Here is a 24,079-nt window from a genome sequence, read left to right on the forward strand (position 1 = left end):
ATCACTCACTGTGGGAAATTGAGGTTTTGCCCTCCCCGACACCATCCAACAGGTTACTCATATTGCCCTGAAATGGCTGGTCTCTCTACTTAGTTACTTTGGAGCTGCAAGACTCTCCCTGGCTTGAATCAAGATTAGATGTTCAACATTCGCTGAATTCTGAGCAAGGAAATTTTATGAAGTAGGATAGCAGACAGCCCTGCCTTTTGCACTGGTCCTTCTCACAGCCATGGATTAGCCCAAGCTGGAGCTGACCGCAGGAGATGGCAGGAGATGGGTTGTACCAGGCAGCTCTGCCTATGACAGACAGAGCTGGCTGCCAATTCCCTCCTTCCCTCACAGCTTCCAAGGCAGCACCTCTTTTCAGTACCACTGGAGGTGGTGGAGGCTGTTTGCTCCACTGCTGAAGGCTGTGTGAGCCACCTGTAACTCTTGTGGGGCAGAGAGCTGAGAACTGGTTACTCAACAGTACAGAAAGGAGCAGAACTGCCTCTATGGCTTCGTGGAGTCGCCTGTATCTTGGATACCCACTGCTGGGTCTGCTCACTTCCCTGGTTAGAACGAGGGATGCTAATCCCCTTGCCATCCTTAGGGCCAACTTCTCTATAGTAGCTGTTCTCAAAAGACTCAAACATTGACCTCAGAAATCCCCCACCTGTTTGGTCCAGCAGTTGATCTACCAGGATGAAAGTATTTCCTTTTGAAACAGGCTCCATCCACAACACCACCAGCATGACTTCAGCATGTCTGTGTCATCCTGTGATCCTTTGACAGAAGAGTCCCACCAGTCAGAGGCACCTGGGCACCTCTGGGCAGCCGGACACCTGCAGTTCTGCTTTCCGTGACTGTACACAGGCTTCCCCTTCAAACAGCTCCAGAAAGTTGCAACAGCTATGGGCCAAAGCAGAACATCAGCCTATAGAAGATGCTCTGCTGCTTAGAACAGATTAACACATTTTACATACAAAAGCACTGAAAGGAAACAATATGCTACTCTATATTTGGACACTGGGCAATACCAATATAATCCAAAAGGAAGGATAACAATCATCCAGTGGAAAATACCATCAGCAGCGAGGCTGAGCCCAGACTGCAGCAGTTAGCAAGTTAAAATGATTACAGCAGTTTGGGCTGTGATCACCTTGGACCTCACAGGTTTTTCACTAACCTTTTTTCTGCATTAAATTCTTCACATTGTAGACAATTCGAGTAGTGATTCACTGCAGTCTCCTCCATGAGTCATTACTGAAGCAACTCTTAAATAAATGTTTAGCATTTTAAACAAATGGCTCTACCTTTTGAGATGGGATGCAAGCTGCAGCTGGTCACTAGATACTCGGACCAGTTCTCAAAGGTGAGATCCATCTACATCCACTGATGTGTCTGTATTTAGGCAACTCAGTGCCATCCTTCAGCCTCTTTGTGCAGCTATTCAGTAAGGCTCTTTATCTCCCTGCCTTATATTTGCAATACTTAGATGTCCTTGTTCACATAAAAAAGAAGACCTCACTGAGTTGGACAGTGGCCATAGCTTTTCAGACATGCAAAATAACCCCACCATTAACATTATTAACTAACTGGAGTAGTTTTGCAGCACAGGCAGAAAATGAAACTGTTTTGTGCATGGAGAATGAGCATTTTGGGGTGCTTCTGTGCATTGTGGAAAGGTGGCTCTACCTACAGGAGCATGGTGTTGGTGAGTTGTTTCTCCTTCTGTAGTGTGCTCTCCCAGCAGAGCGCATGCAGAGCTGCCTCTGTCCCCTTTATTTTACAAGTATGGCTGGCCAGTGGCAGGCACACAACACACTTTCATGGCACTTCATCCCTACGTGGTGCCAGAGTCCTTCAGCCCCTGTGTCTGCCTGAGGCAACCAAGGCTTCCTTTTGCCAGAATCAGTTCAGCCCCCATCCCAGCTCTGCACCCGTGAGGATGCTCTGCACCAAGCCTGGGCTCAATCAGCTCTGCAGCCCAGTACTGAGCTCTGCAGATATCCAAGCTTCTAGACAGGCCTGGCTGCACTTAATTCCACCACTATTCAAAACTAATACCACCACTGCCTGTAGAGCAACAGCTGAGCCATATCCAAACTTTGTGTGTGTGTGAGATAAACACTACACAGGCTCTTGGCTTGACTATTAAGGTGTTTGCCCCGTTGTTCTTAACAGCATCAGCACTGTCGACAAAAAGCAAGCAATGCATTTTAATAAATCTGGAGAGCTGTGTTTGGCCTTCCAAGTAGTTCTGCAGTCAGCTTAACGAAAGTGAGCCACGCACTGCTGCAAACCGGGCTTCTTGGGGATGGGGAAGGAGACGGCACAAATGTTTGAGGTTCAGATGAGCGACCTTCTGTGCAGACAGTCCCTGAAGCAAAGGCAACTGCAGAGCTGTTTTGATTAAACAAGCCTGAGAGCACTGAATTTCTTTTCCTGCAGAGTCCATGGGAGGAAAGGGACAAATTCCCAGTGCAGGGCCATGGAAGCTATGGTTCAGAGAACACCCCTTACTGACTCTGCCCCCTTGTCCCAATGCCACGGGTGAATTCTCTGCAAAAGCTCAGATTCCTGAAGCAAACACTCTCCCCCTTTAAGAATTCCATCTGTAGAATTAACTGGCAAATGTTCACTCTCTGTGGTTTTCCCAAATCCCACCCGCGCCCCTCCCCTCCGCGCCCCGCCGGGCCCGCCCAGACATGACGCCCCCCTCAGGCCTGCGGCGGGCCCGGCCCGGCCGCCGCAGCCTTTGCTGTTACGTTCCTGCCCTCTAGTGCGCAAAACGAGCTTCTCAGCTTTTCTGGCTGCTCTGAGCCAGGGCAGGAGAAAACCTCAAACGTGAAACGGCTTTAAGACTTTTCGACTTACGGGCCGTATCCCGCTCCAGCCCCTTCTGAAGCAGCGGGGCCAGCTGGCAGGGGCCGGAGCTGTGGCGGCTCCCCAGGCCTTTGGTTCTGCTCAAATAAACGTGCACGTTTTTAGGTTCTCAGCTGCTTTGGGGAGTTTGTGGCAGAGAACTAGGCTTTACCTGAGGATTCGTAGGACTTCAAAAGGGGGTTATATGAGGCTGGTTTTATTTAACCAGAAGTTCAGAGAACTTTTTTTCCCCAGAGGATGTGAGTTGTAAGGTTAAGGGGAAAGAGAAAAATCGCTGAAGGAAAGCAAAACAAAACAGCAGAAATACAGGGCCAGAGTTTCCCATGTGGCTAGCCAGGAAGGAGCAATAAAGCTTTACAGGCTAAGAAAATTACAGAGAGGAATTTCAAAGTTACCAAAGCCCCAGAAGTTAACATATACAAGGTACAAACCCTATTGATGCAAATTTCCCAGGATCGTTCCCTGTTGTGATTGCGTTCACTTTGTCCAGCTGCTAAAAGAAGCCAATTTGACTTTACAACCAACCAACAAAACAGCAAAAGATAGGAAGGTATGCCATAGTTCTAACTTAGCTTCCTGACTGCTTCTTTGTGAATCAAAATATTTTCTCTTAAGCCAGAAATATTTGGTTCATTGTATGACTGCTTCGCTTCAGTACAGTGTCCCAAAGTAGAGGGTGTTAGTGCTATTTTAATCCTCAGTTTGGCATTAATCCTGCCATACCCACAGCATACAGATGACAGGGCAATGAGGTCCCATATGCCTACATGCTGCACATGGCAATTTCCAGAAAATGCAGAAGAGCTTTAATCCTCAGGGCTGGCCAAGTTATTCTTAGCACAAGATCCAGTGGAAGAGAGGATGGATGTGACTGGATGACATCCCTGCGGCCCCGTGCCTCCAGCCTCTTCTGTGTTGTGCTGGTCTGTAACAGACCCTGTTGGTGCTCAGCAGGGCTGAGCGCACACAGCTCATCCCTTCGAGTTCACCTCCACACATGCAGGGCTGTGCAACTCCTGGGAGATGTAGGTGTACTGAGACATGGAAATGGTACATCGCAGAACTGCTGAAGCCTAGATCCAGCCCCAAACCCAAGCCCTGCATCACCTTTGTGTCTATTAATGCCTTGGAGCACATTGCATGGTCTAAAGGAGTAGATGATTCCTTAAGAATGCACCCTTTTTTTTTTTCTTTTTTTTTGATCCTTCTGATTTCTATAGAACCAGAAGTTTTTCCTCACAATACAGATATAATTTCCGACCCTTTGGCAGCTTTTCCAGCCTCCATTAGCACTTCACAACCCCAAGCAAAGCGTGGTTGCTTTAGTACAGTCAATGGACTGCAAAGTTTTATCATTTAATCTCTTTTACAGTCATGCAATTCCCCATCTAGAGCCCTACCTATCTAATAGGCATATATTCGTCAGTGTCCTGGTCCCATCTCTTCTGATAACAGCAATAGATGTGGCATGTGGATCAGAGATGCTCGTTGTGCAGGGAGGAGCATGGAGACAATGCCAGTCACCTGAAATGCAGAGTGGGAAAGCTGCAGGGTGTTGAACATTTCCCATCTCTTGGATGTTTTCTCTTAGATACATTGTGAGATGTGATCGATTCAACTCTTCTTATACAGATTAGTATAAAGAAACACAAAAATCCTGTTTGAATACCTTGAGAACACCTCCTCAGCTGGCTCATCATTACCTATTGTGAGACATTTCCAAAAAAAGGACATTTCACTGTGTGGGTCAGGAATATGCCCGGTGGTATGAACAAAAGGTGCCAAAATACAAGTCTGCATAATGGACCAAACTGAGGAGTGTGCCTGTCCACCTCAGGTGTCTTCCAGCAGCAAACCGGCAGCTTCAAACCTGCCCAGGTGACAAAAATAAAAATAAAATAAAATAAAATAAAATAAAATAAAATAAAATAAAATAAAATAAAATAAAATAAAATAAAATAAAATAAAATAAAATAAAATAAAATAAAATAAAATAAAATAAAAATAAATTAAATTAAATTAAAATTAAAAAAAAAAAGCAGGCATGTACCCACAGTAGCTGGAGGCCATGAGCCCTATCGCTGAGAGCAAAGTTCCCTGCCACAGTGCTGGGAGCTTCCTAGCAAAAAGCCCTTGCTGTTTCAGCTGTAATTAGGCAAATCCCTTTGACAAGTTTGTGTCAAAACCATTGGTCAAGAACCAGTATTAATGAGACCTAATCCACACTTCGGAGGCAGCAGAACATAACACCACAGCTCAGGGGGTTTAAGGCAGCAGAGTGCACATCTCAGCAAGGCTTAATTTTATCCACATGATTTTGAAGGTGCGTATGTGCAGAGAAAAAGAAGAGAGAAGAAAAAAGAAAATCAGTAGCTTTCTGAATTTAACCCTTCCAAGCTAACACACCAAGCTGCCTGTGAGGCTAAAACCTATTGTGGCTGTGCATAGCCAAAATGTGAGTACCCCCAAAAGTTTGTGCCTTTGGGAAGAAATGTTGAAATATCACTGAGGTGCTAAATAAGACAACTGTAAGCACACCTATTTGCTTCTCCCAGAGCAGGCTGACACCTGGAAACTGCATGGGCAAAGGGTAAAATAAACTACCTGGTTATTTACCGTGGGAAGGCAAAGACTGGCAATGCTCCAGCCCAGCCAGCCCAGCGCATACAAGACCAGTTTCCATGTCCTTCCACCGTACCATTACAAACACAGCTATCTGCTAGCGACAGCGGGAGGCCAGGCACAAGCAGGAGGAGCAAGCTGCTGGCTGCTAAGTGCCCCAGGTTTTGGGCTCTCAGGAGTTAAAGCAACCAGAGGGATCTTAAACAACGAGACAAAAAAAAACTAAGCAGGAGCTCTCACAACAAAAATGCAGTTCCAAAATTAATGAGATTTTGATAACCTCTTTTAAAAATGGAATATTTCCATTTTAAAATGTACAAAGACTAAAATCTTCATAAATATCCTATTAAGAAACTTCTGCTGCTGTTTTAGTTTCAATTGAAATACAGTGCATGAAGGTTGCCATAGCTACAAGCAAATTTTTGAATAACTGTTTTTCATCAGAACAGCTGCAGCATCATGCAGAACGGAGGGTGAAGTGGGGAAGCTGGAAGGAGTCCGACCAACTTCAAGCTCCTAATCAAGCGACTCTGAGATCTTCACAAACACAGCCTAGAAACTTTTAATACACTTTCTGCTTTTTTAAGAAAATATTGCCCTTCATTATTTGGCAGCACCCCAGCAAATGCTGTCAGCGCTGCTTGAAATCTCAGTCAAGAGAAGAGCTTTGTTTTCCTGCTAGAAAAGATAAAAATTTCCACTGATAAAGCCCTGACACTGAAGGCTGGAGGTCTGCTCTGGAGGGCTTTCTGCATGAACCGATGGATTGGCAGCAACGTGCCCCACAAAGCCACAAAAGCTGAAGATATCTATATCCAGGAAAAACCCTTCCTAGTCTGAGTTTGCAAAAGAGAACAAAGAAAGGAGGAAATGTGGAAAAACAAGCAAAGGTGTCAAATGCTAGCAGGATGCTTTTGAAGTGGGGCTGTGGTTTAGGTGGTCCTGCCTCCTGTGGTGCTCATGATTCATAGGCATCAAGAGGCATTTCCCTCTCTCGCAAGGTCTCTCACCAGCAGGAATAGGCGGAGCAAATTTCTGAGCAGCAGTACAAGCTAAAACTGGACATCTGTGTGCGTCTATTCAGAGGAGGGCCAGGCTACGGAAAGCATCAACGGCCTTCTTTACATTCAAGCCTTTCAATCAGTGATATTAACTATGGCAAAATTCCTAGAAAACTTCAGATAGATTCATGTTGTATCCTCAGCCAAGTATGTCCCTGTGTCTCAGTCTATAAAATGAGAATAAATAAAGAATAAAATTTCTCACAGGAGTACAAGGAGACGCAAGCACAATAGTAATTGAATTGATATCTATAGAGAGTGCAAATGCATGGCTGGTTTTTTTTTTCCTAAACAAATTAATGACCATTATTTCATACATTCCTGTGAATCTGCATGAATCATCCTGGCAAAGACTATTCTTCTACAAATTGATTCATTTGCCTGTGACCTGCTCCTAAAAGATACCTGCAATGCACTCTGCAGGCTCTGCCTGCTCCTTCAGCAGCGCTGTGCAACCAAGGGCTCTGCTGCTGTGCCCATTCCTGCACGGCCATGGAGGTGTACGGGTAAGCAGCAGATACTAACCCATGCAGACGAATCTAATGGGCAACTTCTGTTTATTTTAAAACTGATTTTAAAGTTTCCTTATATCTTGAAATGAAACAGCCACCTTTCCCAATGGTTTTACATGTGCTTGGTCCAAAATGTAGAGTATTTTCAACAGGTGGTAAACAACAAAGCTAGGGAGGGAAAAGGGAGGTAAATGAAAGACAGAGGAAAATAAATGTGAGAAAAGTTGGAAAAAGCCTGAAAATAAAATATGAAAAATTGAAGTCAGGTTCTTCTTTTCAGGTTCTTTTAACAAATTACATTATTCGACCATTTCCAAATACTATCCTTAAATGCTGAGGCAGTGTCAGACCTACCTTTAGTACAGAAAAGGAAAAAAGCTGGAACCTGTCCCTCACATTGCAAGTTAGACAGTTAGTGGCAGCCAGCGGCATCTCAGTGCCCCAGCACATTTCAGCTGCCTGTGCCCAGCTCCTCCCCAGCTCAGCGGTGAGCGTACAGAAAGCGGAAAGTAAGGGTGAGTACCAGAGAGACAACCTACCGAATATCGTTCCAAGTAACTCTCACCTAATGTAAACTGAAAGAGAACCTCCTTGCCAGTGCAAAAATAGGCTGGTGGAGCATCATGAGGGATGCCAGTGAGCAGAGCTTTCTGTACTTGAGTACATGCACCCTGTCAAAGGGAGAGACCTTCCAGGATGTCTATAAGTATCAGCTTTTCTGATGTAAAGTTGTGTGTGTGTGTTGTTGTTTTTTTTTTAAGAAAGAAACAGAGGATAAAAAAAAAAAAGCACAACCTGCTGTATGGTTGGACTGCCAGAATAGCAGATTGTGAGTCACTGAAAACTGGTGACCTTAGCCAGCGTATTGCAACTCCACGGCTTTTAAGTCCTGCTGTTTCTTTACCAAGGCAGAAGAGAGGCTTGTCAAAGCTGTAGTTTCCATATATACACATGCACACATTAAAGTGCTATTTCTCTCAGCTGTGCAGACATTGGGATTACTGAACCTGACATAAACTCATCATTTTCCTGGAAGCAAAAAGGGATGCTAGCCAAAAAAAGATGAGCTGCAGTTGGCAGCAGCTATCTCATCTTGGGGTACCAAAGGGTAGCAAGCAGAGCCAGCTCTAGAGGAGTGTGCAATGTGCAGTCACTCATTTGAAAAGGCCTAAGATCATTTGCTGAGCATAAACACCTGCCTGCAGCCTGCACTCACTCCTCTCTCATCAACATTCACCAGACAAGGCATGCACAGCATCAAAAAGAAAGGCAGAGGCTTAAGATGATGGGGTGGGAGGCAGCAAAAGGGAGAGGTGGCTGATGCCACACGACACTTTTCTCACATTACCTCCAATGCAAAACATGCAAGCACCTCCAGCCCTGAGTTACTGCTGCAGCAGCAGCTCCTCGCTATCTGGCTGCCCCCCTCCCCGTGTTGCTCCACCTTTTGTTTCCATTCTGCTGTTGAAGTAGCACATGAGCCCATCCAGCATTTTTGTAATTTTTTTTTTGACCAGATTCAAGCTATCCTGGAGCGGGAGTCCTGGGGAATAAGCTACAAAAATAAATAAATAAATAAAATAAAAATCCCACAAGATATGGGAGGGAAGCCTCAGGAGAGATGCCCCAGAGGAGGCAGGGATCACCAAGTGGGGACAGAGCTTTGGCCAAGGGAGAGGGAGGCACGATGTGACCTTGTGGCATGCTCGGAATAGCAGACGAAGGGTGGAGGTGTTTGTCTTCATTTGTTTGTTGGGAATAAAAAGCAGAAAGCCACAACTGAAACGCAACAGGCATGCAGCAGAATTCAGGGTTCCTCACTTTAAGGGTCTGGACTCTCCATTTATTCATCTGCAAAATGCAGGTGGTCAGGCTGCTCTGATACAGCTGCAGCAGGAGAACTCAGCCCATTGCTTTATTCAGAACAAAATACACAGATCTGTGAGTACGCACCAGAAGGTGGCATAGATCAGCCTGAAAAAGATACAGAGAGGGGTAATACTTTTAGTAAATGCTTTACTTGCCCCCAAATCAAGTTTCAAATCTACAGCAGTAGTAACAAATACAACTGAATTCACCTGAATGATTCTGCAAAGAGAAAAAAATACAACGAAAAATCAAAATTTCACTCTGAAATTAAACATTTAGAGGCCTAGATTGAAGAGATCGGTTTCTTAAGTCAGGGAGCAGAAGAAGCTGAGAGAATCCTTCAGCAGAGATGCTGCTGTGAGAGCCGTGAAGCTGGTGCTGCTGGTGCTCATGCTCAGAAGTGGCAAATTCAGTAAGGATTCCCGTCAGTCAGCTCACACACCCGAGGGCGTATCAGGAACTGAATCCGAGTCACCTTCAGCACTGTGACACAGCTGCAGCACTGCGGGGAGCTGGGCGGCCTGGGGCTGCCTGCAGACCATCGGGTTACAGCAGAGCAGGATCAGTGCATGCATTGCAAGGCAGCGCAGGTAGACAGGCAGAAGGCACACTGACTTGGAACTGCATGTTAAAAATACTTTTAATTCTGCTGGAAGGATGCAGTGCTGTCAGCACAGCTTGGGACTTGAAAGCTTAATTGTCTGGTTTAACAAAAAGAAGCAGAAATATCCAGAAAGAAAATGCCTTGTCACCTAGGGCAAGCAAGATGCAAAAGTAACTGCAGGAGCCCGCAGCAAAAGAAGAGCACACTGAGTGGTCACACCAGGGCTGAACAGCAGGCTTGCTTCTGCTTTCAAAACAGCCCTGTGCACGACTGCTGCAGTCTGTCCTCCCTTGGGCAGCAGGTGTGGAGCACAGAAAATACCTGGAGAACTTTGAGAAGAAACAGGCTTGAGAGTGACCAACCTTGGGAACAGCTCTTCCCTTGCCCAGTTGCCACATGAACAGGTATGATCAGAACACCTTCTAGCTCAGAACACAAATACTAATTTTTCATTACACGTGTGCAGCACAACTCTTCCCTACATACAAGCCCAATATTCACGGAGAGCTGGAGTTCAAGAGCTGGACAGAAGTTTCGAGACTTTCAGCTAGACACAGGCAGCACTATTGTTAGTTTGCGACTGTAAACTTTTGAGCAAAAACAGCATTACTTACACCGTGTTTTGAGGACTGCCCTTGGAGATAGAGAACTGCAAAACTCCTGTACCAAAGACCATCTTGATTTCAGCAGGGGCCTTGTGAGGTTGCCATCACATACACATCGTCTCTGCTGCATCACTGCCTGGAGGCTGGGCTTTGCAGCGGGGGAAGCCGATGCAGTTTTGTGCCTGCAGCTGCCTAACATCCACCGCGCTGCCTGCTTTGAGTTCTGTGCAGCTGCTGCCTCACCCTCTCATCATTTGCAGATTCTGCTAACTGTGACCTCCAATTTCATTTCCTCTTCCTGACAGGGAAGATGGCAGAAATGAAACTTCAAAATTCTCCTTTTCTTTGTGCGTTTCTCCCTCTTCTTGTTTAATGGATATTGTCCCAGCAGGAGCTGGTAAGCTTTTCCAAGAACCATCATCTCATGACTGGTGAGCATAGTATGTTTCAGGCAGACACAAAGAAACTCTTCAACCCCTAGAATAGAAATTCATAACGAAAAGCACATCATTACAAAGGTACATCTGTATCCACAGGCAACAGTGATTATATCTGATTATTTCTAGCATAAATACATTTTTTGAATAAAAGGCACGTGACAGTTTTAAACTACTTAGCTGAATGCGCTCCTCCTGCACCTGTGGGATTTTAATATCCCTGTGTTTTTAAGAGCATTGCACCACAGGGATGAGATCAGTGACTGATCCATTTTACTGAGTTTGAAAACGTAATTTAGGAAGGGGTTATTATTGCAGGAAGCAGGTAGAAAGCTCATTGGTAATTATACTTCTTCACATGTTTGGAGACCACAGCTTGTTTTTCTGATGCCTGAAAGAAAAAAAATAAAATTGAACGTAGATCTCCCGAGAGAGAAACGTGAAGTTTAACAGTCCTTGACTTGAGTGAATGTACCTTCAAGGGGATACTTGGTGCTGCCAAGCCTTCAAGCAGCACATGCATTGCCACCACTGATTACAGTAGAAGCTCCCTAACCCAAGCACTTTGGGAGCATATAACCGTCCTCAGGAAAGAAAAACTGTGTTTATGCAGGGGTGCTGATGCAAATGAATATTCTTTCATCACAGCTGTGATTCAATTTGATTTTATTTTTTGCTGAAAATGAGTATTTGGCATAGGACAAAAGAAACAAACTGCACAGCAGCGAGCCCAGACAGGAGGCCAAAGCAGACCAGCAGCTGGCAGACCTGGCGGGACCAGCATGTTGCTGCACACCAGAGACACCTTTAGCATCACTGCACCACCTCACAATATTTGGGGACCATAATTCATTCAACATCATCTCAGCAATTTGTATGCAACCTTGATAAAACTAAGAGGAAATGATCAAATTAAGCAGCGAGCAGCACCACAGAGCCCATCAGCTAAGGAAGGGTTCAGTCATTATACAGCTACTTAACATGTGAGCACCTGGCCTTTGCAGTGAAACCTCCTGTCAGAATGATTCACATCAGTTATTCTTTCTCTTTCCTATTTGCTGCTATCACCGTTTGGAAGAGTCAGCGCATGATCAAGTGCTTCTTTGATCTCCCGTGTATGTGAAGACAGAAATATCCAAGCTGAAGAACTGAGCCCCATGGGTCTGACAGAGGATTCAATTACAACCCATGGAATTCAGTTCTCAAAGCTGAGAATACACGACATTCATTTCAAGGCCGTTCTGACACGCAGCAGCACCTCATACTCCTGCTTTCTCTTCCCAGTGCCTGGCTTTCCTCCAGGTGCTGTAAAACAGAAGAGTGAAATCTTCGCTGCAGCCAAAGCAACTCTATCCAGACAATAGGTCAGATGCAGAATAATAGCTTGAGGACATATATATCGAGAAAAGGGCTATTTTATGTTTTCTTTCGGCCACATACATAGACAGAAGGTGCCCTAACACATAGCAGAATTCCTAGTAATAAAAAAAATGAAATTTATAGTTAAGGAGTTCAATAATACAACACCCAGCGCTTTTCTGGGAGCCTTTGTTTGAGAATTTCAAAGGGGTAAGTTACACATTTCCTTTTCCTTTTTTATTAAAGTAAGACAACACAGACAGAGAAGTAAAACCTTCCAGAGTCACACAGCAATCTCCGTTAACAAAATAAACCTTCCAGAAGCTCAGAAGAACGAACTCTGACATGGGCGCAACACTGCAGAGTCGTCAGAGTCTGGGTGGCAAAAAGGCAAGCAGGAGCCCTCAGTGCTGTCACGGCGCAGTTGTGCTGTGACACAGCCTTGCCTGATGTGACAGCCTTGTCCCAGGGTGACAGCCTCACCCAAAGACAGGAGCCTTGGCCTGCAGATAAGCTGCTGCTCAAGTGCACTGAAGATCAAAGCTGACATCTCAGCCTCAAAACACCTCATCATTTCTATACAAACCTAGGAGAAGTCACTGGTGTCAAACTTCATACCCCAAACAGAGTTTTTCAGGAAAAACAGATTGGGTGAGAAGTTGGATAATGTACTCATCTCTTCAAAGGCTGTCATTAAGATGCTACGTCTGCACAGCACCACACACAAACTGTTCAGATTACAAAAAAATCAATTTCAGATTTATTTGGAACATTTTAAACCTATTTCTTTATGTTCCAGTGAGATGAGGTGTCACAAAAAAATCTCCTTAGGTTCAATGAAAAGAAATATTTCATCTGAGATAAAATATTTGGATGTCAAGGTGTTTTCAGATTAAATCTTTTACACTTGAAAACAAAATGTAAGCAAATTTACTTAACAGAATGATTCAAAGAGAAATTCAAAGAAAATGAGTTCTTTTGTTTTAGTACTGCTTTTCTTAAATTACAAAAGTATAATTTTTATAAGTTTAAATTTCTGAAATAAGAACATTGAAACCAAATTTTATCAGGTATCTAGGAATTTATAGCTTTTCCTTGAAAAAGTAATTTGATTCAAAGCTGCAAAGTATTTCCAATTTTTAGATTAGAAAAAGCCCAACTTCTTCCAACCAAAAAAAAAAAAAAAAACATTTGCCCAGCTGTGGCAGGAATTCAAAGCTCCCGGGAAGGCTCACCAGCCGGGCCACAAGTGCCATGTAACTGCCTGAGCAGCCAGCTCTGCACAGATGTGAAAAACTTGTTCTTTTACAGCCCATCCTACAGCAATCACTACTGGCTTTTCTAAATCATTTAATTTAATTACGAGTATCTCTTGAATTTATCTATAAAACCTTCACCTCAAATAAACAACAAACATCTAAGAAAACTGAAGCTAGTAATTCTTGCTAACACCCAGTGCCACTTTTTCAGCTAAATTGGTGCCACCCGCAGCCTGATGGGCAGAGCCTCAGCGCAGAGCGTGGTGCTTGGCACCACATCCAACAGCTCGGCTTCTGCGGCATCCAACAGCGCGCGCGTGCGTCTTTACTGCTGCAATTGTTTTCTTAGGCTATTAAGCCAGTCAACCAAATAACAGAAATTAAAAATGTTTTCTTAACCATTTCTCTTGCTGAGAGGGAAACCTCTGAGCAAACATTTTTGAAAAGCAAGTGTCTTGTGGTACCCTCAGAACAGTTCAACCCCCCCCCGTGACTCCATGAGACTTTATTAAAGAAAAAAAAAATAACAAAGGTAACTTTTTGTTAAGACCCTCAAATAATATGCTAATCAACTTTGGAATAGGATACCATAGCGATAAATTTTGCTTGTCTAGTTTTTGTGATTAGCACTGCTTGCTAAAAAGATCAGTTCTGATGTTAAGCAAGGTATTTGCCAGCGGCCCTGCTGTGGTAGTAACTCTTCCAACCTAAAGCAGGAAAAAAAAATGAAATGACCATAAATGAAAACACAATATGGTAAAACAGAGAAAGGATCAAAAAGAAGTGCCCTTGGGACAGACTCCAGAGCTTGTGTTCAATGCACGGCATTTCTGTGAAGTGCCCAGGAGAGGTCGGCATGGTGTGGTCAGCACCTAGAGCCAGGAGACACCCAACTTTCACACCTGTTTGTATTGCACTGACCAGTCGGACACTAAAGACAGGATAATGGTAAATCATCCTCTTCAAAACACAGTAAATGGACCTGAGGTAGCCCCAAGCAGGCAAATTCAAGTACCGCCGGCAGCTGCGCCCCAGCAGCCCTGGCAGGCCGTAAGGGCAGCTGGGCATCGGGTGCTCCCCAGCCCCATGCTTGGGGGAAGCTGAAATCACCTCTCCCACGCCTCAGGTGAACGGCTTGCCTTTCTAGAGAGCCAAGCATGGAGGGCAGATACCCCCAAAGCAGGGCTGGGAATGAGTACCTGTTTTAAAATTACCATCCCAGACTTGGGAACCTCCAATGCCTGCTGCTGTGGTGGGCAGCTCCGCTCTGTCCTGAAGCTCTGCAGAAGGACCCGTCCCAAAGGTATCCCCAGGGAGGAGAGCCCAGCTGGTTTCCCTATCAGCACAGCCTGCGTCCTACTGAAATTCCTAAACAGCAGGTATGGACAGGTACATCTTCATAACTACAGTCATTTTCAAGGTAAGCTGACTTAAAAGGGTTTTTATAATTAGGTAGGAGAAAAGGTCAAATTCTCTTTCAGTCTGCCTGCTGCATTTAATGCTGTTGCACTGTGTTAGTTCTCTTTGATCTTAAAAATACACGATGCCAGTGTCAACCACGTTCTGCTTTGACCCATTATCAACTTCATGTGCACCATCCTCTGTCCTTTTAGTGTCAGTCCTGGAGGGTCGCCCACCCTCTGAGAACTCATTTGCTCAAGAATTAAATTCATGCATTTGCAAACAAGAAGAAAGCTCACAAAAATTACACAGTTCTGCCTTTGCAAGAGCAGCAAGGAGCTGAGTCTCTCAACAAGCCATAAATCTACTTTTTGAAAAAACATTATTTTTTCCTATTCCAGCAGGGTCACTTAGTACCTTACAGCTTGGAGATCTTATTACAGTAGAAATTACTATCCCTAAAGGACAGATACTTAATAGGCAATCATCATATAAAGTTTTACTGCTACACCAAAAGGCAAATCTTTTTAGAGTGATTAAGTAATGTTAAGTGCCTGAAGACTATTCTTCCATAAGTTTCCTTTTGTATTAAATATGTTTTAACAGGAAATGAACATAATGATCCTAAAGCCATCAAGTTAATGTAATGTGTAAATTCTCTGCATTTTCCTTACCATCCTGTATTTTTATGCTCCATGTTGCCATTACTACCTTTCTTTCTAATACATCTGTGTTTGTCTGAACAAACATCGAGGAGTGAGATTTTAATGCTTCTTAACCAGTCAATGACCTACTGCAGCTTCTCATGAAATCCAGATACTATTCAGATGAGCTCATCATGGGTGGTAATTAATTAACACTGATGAGGAACTTGAAATAAAATATGAATATGGTCACATTTCATTAGGAACGTAATGCATCTTCTTCACCCTTGCTTAGTTAAATACATTTTTCCAACAGCTAGTGGAAAAACACACATCTCACAGCCACGCTGACATCTGGCTAGTTGAAGCAAGAGGGCAAAACGCTGGGCAGACCTCACTCAGCCTGCACGACAGCACAGCCGTGGAGCAGTGTCACACCGGCTGGCACGTTTGTTTGTAGTGCACAGGTCAGCAGGAAACTACTGCTCAGCGTGATGAACCTAGACCTCACCTTTAAAACCTCGACTGTTAATCTTTAAACCCCTGCTCCGACTCTTCCTGTCTTCTCCATTAAAAAAAATAATAAATTCTTCAATTTTCCTCTTACCTGAACTTTCACGTAGAGGAAGCATCCCCTGACCCCCTGCTTCCCATGGTAATTCTGATTTCTTCCCCACATGCCTGCTTCACAGGAGGTGCACGATGTGCTGGGCTCCTCTCAGGTTACAGGACAGGCACCACAGCAATCAGGCCTTTTCTACACTGGCCAGGTTTTCTTCCATCATTCACACTGCCCGTGGAGCTGCTCTGTTCATGAAGTAAGGATCAGCAAGGAGGTCCTGACACAGCTGCTTAGGTACAAGGCAAACACTGCCTATATCTTAACACACCTTCAATTTTGTTAATCCTTTTCAGTAAAGCTAATATCCATGTTTGCAGGCAAAGAGTGCTCACATGTAGAGAAGCCATAAATGTTTCCTAGTTTTATAAAAATCATGTTCAATACTGAAAAAATGCAAGAGCAAACCTCTGGTGCAATTGCAAAGAAAAGGCCCACCTAAGCTTTGCTCTTGAGCTGAACCGTTCTAATACCAGATCACATCAGACAGAGACACATTAGTGCTAAACACACCCTGCTCCAAGATTACTTCCTGGGCTCTCACCACGTTCGTGAAGACTATCAGCAATGTCAGATGAGGAACTCCCTGTGGGTACTCCTTCTCTTGAACCATTCAAGATGGTAAATGCATGTCCATAATGCCTTCGCAGCCCAGAAACTATACAGACATTTTCACTGTCCCCCCACCAAACAAAAAAGACTTTTAAAAAAATCTGAAATTGTTAATTTGTGTTTGAAACGAAAAAAAAAAAAAATCACTTTCATGATGAATCGGTATTAGCCCGCACACATATTTTGGTCTTGGCAAAAGCAACTGCATTTGTTCCCAAAATGCTTTCTGAAACTCCCAGTTGTTTTCTGGATGCATTTTTAATTTCAAGTGGTAGTTACATTTCTGCTGCCAATGCCCAAGTCACGAATAACAAACATTCAATTTCCTCCCTTGTAGAATTATTCCACCCTGCTTATCTGGGGGTTCACTTCTGTTGTCTCCATTTTAATCACATTTTCCAACAACACAGTGCTTTGTGCATCAGACCATTTTCCTTTATGAAAGATATAAATGATTGCATATTCCATTTCATTTTTTGACCTAAAACTGACATTTTTTGCATTTGTTCACTAATTTAAAGAAAAAGCACATGACAAAGCACATAAATCACTAGGAAAAACATATTCACACTTAGACTGCCATGTATGAGCACTTAGCTGTTTAAAACAATAATGTGGATCATATCATGAAAAATTTATTTCATATTTTAAAAACTTTCTTGCCATCAGCAATAATTACAAAACCTTCTAAAAGTAGGTATTTTAGTAATCTCTATAGCCTACAGTTAAAGTTACATTTATAGCAAGCCACAGTAGGTCACAGCTCTATATGGAATACAATTCCAGCAAGTTTTTTGTACTGAAAAATGCAGACATCTATGTGCTCCAAAATTCTTTTTACATATTCTCAGATGACAGGAGGAAACACACCGCAGGGAATGTAAACAGTCTAAAACATGCGTTTTGTACACTGACACAACTGCAGTAACAGCTGTACTGACACTCCCCAGATGTTGCAAGAAACAGCAGGGCCAGCCAGCAAGGCAGTTTTCAGCATGCTAACGAGGGTAATGAGAACTGAGAAGTTAAAAGCCCTTGCAAATCTGTGAAACTCCATCCCTATTCATTCCTTCTAATTTCAGCAGTAAGTTTTTCCTCTAAAGCAGCAAAACATTTCATGTCAGTGACTAACAGTGAGGGGAAGGAAAAGGCCTACCTCTCTGAATGTGGAGCTGTTCCCAAATCCAGCAACACTTTCTTCCTCAGTTCAGATATCTGACCACTGCACACACACGTCGCAGACACTGGAAGTGACACACATGCTGTCTCCCAACACGTGAAAATGCAGGGTGGTACTATGAACTGCTCTGCTAAACCAATTCCTGATAAATGTAGTGGAACCGAGAGCTTGAAATGACTGGTCAAGCCATACACTTCAGACGTCATGTAAACATCCAAAAATATAGGAAGAGGGGAAAAAGTAAACAGGAAAGAGTAGATGGCCATTGCTCGCTTCCTTCCAGTTGCCACATTTTTAATAAAAAGAACTGGCAACGATTCAACCATTGAAATTGCACAGATCTTTGTCACTGCTTAACTGCTATGTTATATATTACTAACCCAAAATGATTAGGCTCTGTGCAAACACTTAAAAAACAGGCAAGCATTAATCAACTTTTTAGTAACCCTCCCATTATTTCAAAAAGGAATGTGATGATCATCCAGCAAGAATTTTATTCGGAAAAGCACATTATAATAAATAATTATAATGTTAGCAATCCATTAGAGGCCAGAGATAATTTTTGCTTAAAACAGGTTCAACATATAAATGCTTGAAATATAAAAGATTGCTGTATTTATATTTCCTATTATAACTATACCATATTTACTGAAAATAGTCTATGAAGAGCAAACATGCTTTCAATTCATTCATAGCCCATTTTGATATTAATTCACTGAAATCAACTAGTATAATATTAGAATAATGAAACAGCTCAACTACTGGGGAAACTGGCAACAGTTACTTCAGAGAAAGGTGCACAAGAGTTAATAAAATCGCCTGAGAGCACTGCATGACCACCCGGTGAAGGCACCCTAGCCACTGCGAGCTAGGTAGATCCGTTAAGCAGCCTGTGGGCTGCAGACCACTGCTTTCTGTCAGACACCAGGAACTGCTCTGTGAACGAGCTCATTTAGAAGATTAAAAAAAAAAAAAAAAAAAAAGCACATCTATTCCCAGCCTGCTGGCAGAGGCACCAGTGCTGGCAGACAGAGCCGGGAGCCGGTTTCTGGATGCTGCCAGTGACTGCCTGCAGGTGCAGACGGCTCCTTGTGGGCCATGGGAAATGGTCCAGGAGTGTTTTTTTCAGAAAGGCTCCCTTAGAAAAGGCTGAGAACCACTGATACAGACAGCCTCCGGGGAGCCAAGCTGCCCTCCTCTGGGATGTGCTTGCTGGCTCGCCAGAGTTTTAAGGCTGGCTCCTCTTGAGCTCACCAGAGCTGGTTTTAAAGAAAATAATTTTAGGTGCCGTTCAGATTCAGCATAATCGTCTCTCAAATATTTAGTCAAGTATGTTGACTACTACAAAGGATTACAGTGAAAAGTAAAGACATTCTTTGATGTGTACACAGACTTAACATGCGATCAAGTTGCCAGTGGAGTCTTGGATATCCAGCATGATCAAAGCCTCCTAACCCCATATGCAGCTTTGAAACAGTTTTTAGCAGCTCTATTTTCCAGACTTCTTCTTAATGAATCCCCCCATGAAGGCCCTGGGCCACCACAGACACATTTGAGACCTCTGTCCTGGCAACATATCCCCACTGCAGCCTTGTCCTGCTGTCCCAGCAGCCCTCACATCCTGCTCCTCTGAAGCTCTGGGCTCTGCTGTCCAACACAAAACTGCTCTGAGCACCTGAAGCAAATTGAGATGGAGGACTGATACCTGAAACACTGCAGCAAAGAGAGTAGCTGCAGCATTGCTCATGACACTAGGGAATTTGTTCAAAAACCTTCCACAAAATCTATTTTGATAATAAAAGATGACTTTTGTCTTTTCTTTTGTAATTGTGGGAAAAGCTGGATAATGTGTTCGATCTGACCAGTAAAAACACATAAAAGGATACATTTTTATCATCAAAACAATTCATTTTTTCATCACCATTTCCCACAGAAAATAAAATCTCAGCATTCTCCCAGATGAATGTGAAATATAGCCGGTCCTCATAACGGTCTGCACCCTTGGCCCTGGCAATTAGCCATGTGTTCATCCACTAGCCAAAATGGAAAAAGGCAAAAGAAAATGCCATTTAGCTGAATCTGGAATGATTTTTATTATAGTTATTTTCTGAAAAGAAAAACCAATCATTTTAGGTACACTAGAAGCTATTTGCGGGCCTAAAACAAAATACTTTTCTGCTATTACTCTTGCACGAGAACAAATAAGAAAATGAAAATAGTATTTTAAAAGAAAAAAAATAAGGTTTAATTCTGAAAATGTCAAAATATTTTTTTCCTTTTGATTATTTACCCAATACTATTTGTACCGCTCCACTCAGCTTTGTAAATAATTTCAGTTCACTCAAAATTGTATTTTTCAAACCATTCAGAAAAAAAGAGTAACTGGCTCTAATCAGGTGAGGAGAGGGAGGTATGGGAGCTGCCTTATCCTGCAAACTCCAGAAACCTCTCTCTGCATCTTTCCAACCCTACAAAGAATCTGGATATTACGAGGAAACCCATGGCATTTCATTTGTCTCTTTTTCCAAAATACAAAACAAACTTCTGGATGCCCAGCTAAGCTCACAGTATATAGAAGAAAAAAATAAATAAATCATCTTGAGAAGAGTAAAGGATCAACGTGAAAGAAAACCAGGTATAGCCAGTTAAACCCTTCAGCTGCAGTCATATACTTGCTATCATCAAAATCATTGGCACTTGATGGAGAGAGAGAAAAATACTTACATCAATTAACTCATGCCTTCTCCCTGTTTAAAAAGTTGTTAAGATACAGGTTTAAAATAAAAATGAATATACATAAATCATAATGCAAGGAAAATATATATGCACATAATATCATCACCCCTTATTTCTATATTGCCACTGGATTCACAATAAAGTCATAACAGCACTGCAATGACAATAGCAAAAAAACCTCCTGCCTGGTGAAGAGTAGCATTAGAAAACGTGTTGTTTCCCTGACAGAGCATTATTTAAAAGTCATTGTAAATTTTTTTATCACTTTAGCATAAACATAACTCAAAACGACTTAAAATATTTTATCTTGAATCTGCTGCTGTTTACAAAATGTAAATCCATCAAAGTTGACAGAATTACTCTGGTTTACAGCTGGAGGAACTGAGGAAGAATTTGGTGTTTTGATTCAATCTTTAATGTGCAATTTACCTTTCATATATACAAAGCGCACTGGCTCTCAGGCAGAAGATAAGCATGTAATAAATCAGCTTACATTTTTTTCAGCTCTTACTCACAGTGGAATCCCCAAAATTCATTTTATTTTATCTTTTTCCCACTCTTCAGCTTTTTCTCTTTCATTTTCCTTCCTCTTCTTCAATCACCACAGGTTTGCATTTCTCGTTTTCTATTTTACATCACTCCGCTTTGTTCTCTACAATGGAAAGACAGACAGGCAGAAAAAAAAGGCAGACAGACAGCAAGGAGAGAGATACAGCCACTCCAAGGCAATAACCTCGGACACCCACATTCTGGATGATCTGTTGCTCTCTCAAAAACATTTTAACTTTATAAAGGGAAGGGAATCAAGACTCATTTGCATAAGGGTTCATCCCATCTCTTCAGCTCATATGTTTATAGCTCTGGAAAGTCCCTTTCTGATTCCCTGCTTGATAAAGAGCCAGGAAGGTAACGCAACAGCAGGGAGAGGTGAGAACTGTTTTGCTGACCTTGCAAGCAGGCCTTAAGAGCAGTGCTCCATTCTCCATGCTCGGAGGACCCAGCTAGGAGATTTGGGTGCTTTTTATCCTTTGGACTTCAAGGCTCAGACCATGCATGCAGAGCTAAAGATTCAAGTCAGAGAAACCCCCACTCCTGCACTGGAGGAAGCTCTGGTCAGGCGCTCAATACTTCAGCTTCCTGTCTGTACACTCCGCGGTCTAATCTGGGGAAATCCTGAAAACATTATCAGATGCCTGATAAGCTCTTTAGCTTTCAAGTACATAGTGATTCAGTTTCGGTCAAAACCTCATTTGAATACAGTTTTAAAATCTAAATAAAAAGTGAGACCCTGACAAAGAAGAGATTAGACTTGTAGTCTAACACCACTGGTATCCAGAATAACATAACTGATATTTAAAGCTGGCAAGCAAACCAGCTAAGCTCCAAGCTTCCATACCTGCATCAGGATGCTCTGTGTGTGTAACTGAGGCTTATTAAAAAGGGCTGGAATTATGTGTCTGGTTACCTAAATGCCTTTGTTTACCCACAAACAATGCAGCAGAAGCAGCAGCATGGATTGCTTACCCCATCCTGACGCTGCTCACCATTGACTCGAGACAGATTGTTTTTGAGAGAGGGATTACTTGAAACTGGTGCCCACTCATCCCACAAGCTTCTCTCTCAAGGCTGGCAAGTGTGGCAATGCTTGCTTGTTCACTGTAGACATTCATTTACCAGGCATTAGAGGGATATTTGCAAACTCAGCCACCCATCGCAGGGTAGCAGCACAAACAGTAGGGTCAGGCTCTGATCTCTGATCCATTGATTTAGCCCTGGAAGATTAAACCTCTAGCTCCACAGCCTGAACCCCCAATAGTTTCCACTTCAGATCAGCACTGGTTCACCAAAAGAAATCACTCCCACTCCATTGCCACCAGTCCTTCATCTCAGGCTAGCCATAGAGCTTTTAGGACATACTGCGGGAGGTACTCCTTCACACACAAGTTCTGACAGACTTGGAGAAACCCACTCTGCCTACGAGTCTGGAATCAACAGAGAACATCTTCCATTCATTGCAGGTGTGCAAGCAGTCCAGGCTTACACTTTGTTCCTCTCCGTGACTATAAAACACATTTAATGCTTTCAACAAGAGCTCTAATGTTTGCTACTGCGCTCACCCTTAGGGTTACCACAAAAACTAAGCTACCTTGGAGAAGAGAAAAATTGGAAAGATACTTGTTCCACATTCCTCTTGGTCTCTGGGAAGTCTCAGGTTGTCCATACTCAAAACAAAAGCTTCTATCATCTTTTGTTTCATCCCAAGGCCTAGTAAACTAGGCCTAACTAGGCTAATGCACAAAATTTCCCCTGTAACTAGGCTAATTAGTCTAACTAGGCTAACATTAGCCCTGTAACTAGGCTAATGCACAAAATATAGTTCACAGAAGCAGAGAGATTTCAGACACAAAAGTACTCACTGTTTTAATACCCCTATTAAAATAAATAACAGTAGTTAACAACAGAAGGGAGATCCATTGGCACTGAGTCCAGACCCAGATGGGAAACATCTCAAAGTTTCAAAAGCATCTAGAGCTAGGATTTTGTGTTTCAGCAGCATGGAAGGCCTGGCATTGTCTACTGAAATACCATGTCCAAGTTCTCAGGTGCTGCCCTGAACTTTCTGGTGTAGTTTCAGTGCTGGTCAAGTTTGGGCATGAAGAAGCAAAGACCCTGGTAGGACTTATCAATAAGGATGCTTTAATGAACTTGCATGAGTTGTTGCACAAGAAAGGAACGGTTATATTTCAGTCAGGAATTTGGCAGCATGTGCAGTGATCACTGATGCAACTTTGAAAATACATCCCACCCCAGCTCCAGGTTTAAAAACCTAATTGTAAGCAACACTGAGCTAAATTCATCTGCTCCCAGCCAACCGATACACCCTTGCTGGTTTGTATAATCTCAGTTAGAAATTATCTGGATTCCCTGGTTAACAAGAGAGTGAGATTTCACTATGTGCTTGTCAGCTGGTTAACCTAAAGCAGAAAGTAGCTCAGCAGCAGAGAGCCCCTCAGGGAGAGAATCACACCTCCTCAGTCCTCAGCCAATCTTCCGGACAAAAGCAAAAGAGTGACCAGTAAAGTCTGGACATTTACACGGGCCTTTAAAAAGGAAAGGTGACAGGACAGGTTCTCCAGTTTGCTCTGTGAAGCTAAAGCAAATACTAAAGGTAAAAGGAAAAAAATGTTGTACAGTGGCTGAGAAGGGAAAAGGAAGACAATACACTGTGCATTGTTCTCAACAGCTGACATCAGTCAGGATGGTTACTATCATCTTCACATCTCATCTGGAAAGTTTTGACTAGCAGAATTTATTTTTTGACAGGAAGTCTAGACCTCACTCTAATTCAGTGGCTGGAATTTCTTGAGGCAATATTATGTTAAACCAAACAAGATAACAATACAGCCCTGGGTGCAGCACTCTCAGAAACCCAATGTGCAGAGAGGCAGCGCTTTGTAAACTCATCAAAGCTCAGGTGCTGCTGTCATCACCACCCAGCAGTTCCAGCTTCTCTGCTTTATTTATTGCTGTTCACTGTATTCAGCTTAAACAGAGAGTGCTGATTTCCTTCTTTTACCAGGGAGGAAGGCCCTCTCAGAAGGGAGGGTCTCTCACAAGTAAAGCTATTTAAGCAAAAGCTTTACAGCAGTATGAAACATACAGGCAGAGATAAATCAGGTCCCGTATATAA

General features: G+C 43.0%; 1 long non-coding RNA gene across 5 annotated transcripts in view; it reads right to left on the reverse strand.

Annotated features, from left to right (window-relative positions):
• LOC308177739 overlaps positions 1 to 21,897 on the reverse strand; it is a 41,515-nt gene extending 19,618 nt beyond the window's left edge. The window contains exons 1-4 of one of the 5 annotated variants that reach the window (XR_013939376.1): positions 21,336 to 21,897; positions 17,629 to 21,040; positions 15,849 to 16,048; positions 10,151 to 11,883 (exon numbers count right to left, since the gene is read on the reverse strand). This is a non-coding gene — a long non-coding RNA (uncharacterized lncRNA). The other 4 variants (XR_013939378.1, XR_013939379.1, XR_013939377.1 and 1 more) reach the window with 4 other exon arrangements.
• Between the last annotated feature and the right edge of the window lie 2,182 nt (positions 21,898 to 24,079).

The sequence above is a fragment of the Anser brachyrhynchus genome, assembly GCF_964034855.1.
Source record: "Anser brachyrhynchus genome assembly, chromosome: 14".
In the NCBI taxonomy this organism is placed as follows: Eukaryota; Metazoa; Chordata; class Aves; order Anseriformes; family Anatidae; genus Anser; species Anser brachyrhynchus.